The sequence below is a fragment of the Pinus tabuliformis genome, chromosome 1_1 (genome assembly GCF_031772625.1).
Source record: "Pinus tabuliformis cultivar Carrire ecotype Pingquan chromosome 1_1, CPIR1, whole genome shotgun sequence".
NCBI classification, from domain to species: Eukaryota; Viridiplantae; Streptophyta; class Pinopsida; order Pinales; family Pinaceae; genus Pinus; species Pinus tabuliformis.
Window position 1 is genome coordinate 617,943,674 of NC_142297.1, and position 2,859 is coordinate 617,946,532.

At 33.3% G+C, this 2,859-nt stretch overlaps 1 pseudogene; it reads left to right on the forward strand.

Moving 5' to 3' along the window:
* The first annotated feature begins 282 nt into the window (after positions 1-282).
* On the forward strand, positions 283-878 carry LOC149214822 (uncharacterized; annotated as a pseudogene).
* Positions 879-2,859: the final 1,981 nt, after the last annotated feature.

Here is a 2,859-nt window from a genome sequence, read left to right on the forward strand (position 1 = left end):
CACCCTAGCAATAGGAAGATGCCTCCCGCCTGTCATTTCATTTCCTAAAGAGATCGAATAGGATATCTCTGCCTGCGGCAAGAAATAATGTGGAAGTAGCCCCCGAATTAAACGTTGTAATATTCCTATCATAAATACTCAATGTAAAATTAAACAGTTATGAAATAGTAATTTTAAAGTTATGCATCAGTTACAAAATTGATTCTTGATATTTGTAAAAACGGAATGAGGGAGAAAAGGGGTGAAAGGGCTATACATTCTGAATATTCGTGTTCTTCATGGATGGAAATGGCGCTTGCAGCGATCACATCCTGCGCTTCCTATACAATAATGATGTTGTACTCGAAATCTCTTCAAATAACTTCTCAGCCCCAAACTCTCCACAATCTTGGACTTAACAGAGGTCTGGGCCCATGGGCCCCGAATCTGCATCTCACAAGGCCCGCTAACAAGCTCGGGTTTGGATGACAATCCGGAGAGCCAAGGATAAATACTTGGAGAGCCCAGGCCCCTCCAGCTCGGAGCAGGGCTTTCAGACTCTCCAACGAATATTGCAATGGAGTATCATAAAGACATGTGCATTATTCTCAGCTTCTTTGGTGATTTCAGCTATGCTGTTTTGTAACAATGCATTTGCAAGTCAAGAGTCCATCAAGGCTTCGTAGATTGGCTTGAAGATTGCAAGTTTTATGAGGAGAACTGGGTGGCTTGACGAGCTCATAGTCTTTGTGTTGGCCACACTTCCAATTCTGGAGCTCAGAGGGGCAATTCCTGTAGGTTACTGGATGCAGTTAGAACCCTTGAAGGTCTCCATATTGGTTGTTGTGGGTTTTTGTTGTGATAGCAAAGGCAACACGATCTACGTTTTCATTGACTAATTGTACGGTGAACTGGATGGCCAAGCAAACACTTCACTACTGTGGATGTTTCTTGAACCACAACGCACCGAGGGAAGAAAACTTATGCACCCTGAAAGCAAAGTATTAAATGTCCAGACGATTGAGAATCTCACTTTTGGTTCCCTCTGCAAATTCCTACGTGATACCAGGTATTCTTCATAGGGTTTTTACTTGAATAACCTAAAGAGGGTTTTTACTTAAATAACCTTAGTATGGGTAATTTAATATATAACTACATGTAGATTAAGGTTATATATTCCTCTTGTAAAGAAAATATATTAATGCATGCAATTAAAGATTGATTATTTTATATGTTTTCTTGGTAAAGAAAATATATTAATGCATGCAATTAAAGATTGATTATTTTATATGTTTTCTTGGTAAAGAAAATATATTAATGCATGTAGTTAAAGATTGATTAGTTTATATGTTTTCTTGGTAAAGAAAATATATTAATGCGTGTAGTTCTTAATAACTACCTTATGTATGAGTAATCTTTCTTGTTTTTATATAACAATGCAAATACCTTTTATCTAAGAAAAGATAGGATGCATACTCTTTTCTTATCTAGGTTATTTTCTTGGAAGTGAATATTTATCCAAGTTATTTTCCTGGAAGTGAATATAGATTAAAGAGGGTAATTTGTGAAATATTCTCATGGGTAGATAGTTCTCTTGAAAAACAATACTTAGTTATGAGAAAATATAATAACCTATGCATAGATGAAATGCACATAGATAAGTCATAGGAACCTTCTTTGGAAAGAATATATCTTTTTATGTAGGAAAGATAAGTTAATGGTGTTAATCCCTTTGCAAGAGTTTACAAAAGTTACATGTTTTGGTGAGTAAAAAAGTAAAGGATTTGTTTGTTGCTTATTGTGTCAGTTTGATGATGTTGATTCCTTATTTGATGTGATAATCATAATGTCAAGTATGTGATTAATTAATAAGGTTAAGGAAATCATGGAATGGATGCAAGGATTCATCAGAAAATTATGCTAATAGACTTCAACAGTGGTTGACAATGGTTATGCAACTCACTGTCCTCTATTGGAATTTATTTTATGTACTAATGAACATTATATCTAATTGTTAATGAGGAATGTAGAGTTATGATTTGGATAATTACTTGTGGGTAATTTGTTTAAAAAATTCTAATTCCCTGCTTTTACATGTGAGGTTACCGGGGTATGTTACAAGTGGTATCAGAGCTAAAGGTTGCAACACTGGCACCTTTGGGAATTGGTAAGCGGAAAATAAATTGAGGTATGCCACCAATGGGCATTAATTCAGGTATGAGTTCAACAATCTACATATTGATTTATGTGGTACACTACTTTTGACATGATATGTGTGATTCATGTTTATAACTGCTTTTAGTAGTAAGTAATAAAGTTTGCTGCATAACTATGTTCATGACAATGGATTCTTGATGAGGATAAAAGACAATAAAACTCGTGTCACACTTATGAACAATATTGAACACTCATTACACTTGTGAACAATATTGAGCACTCATTAAGGAAGTGACAATCAACTACCAACTTTTGCTTTGCAAAAATGGTAATAATAATGATACATTTAATGAACATGATTGAAGTTACAATGAACTAATTTTAATGATTCAACAATAGCGAAAAACTTTTTGTCTTATTATTATCCGCAGGCTAGGGTATAACTTATTGAAAAATAAGTTGACTATTCAATTAAATTCATTTTGAATTGTGAATAACATATAATTTGAACTGTGAATAACATATAAAGTGGATATTAGAACTTATAAATAATTTATTTTTTAAAATTATTAATTTAAATTTATTTAATTTTGATTGGTGTAAAAGAGAGGGATTTGTAATCATTACTTCAGATTCTGCGGTACAAAAATTCTGGCTAAAATTTTATGGTTACCACAATGTTAACTTTTAGGTTTAAAAGTTTTCATACCGAATTTTTGGTTT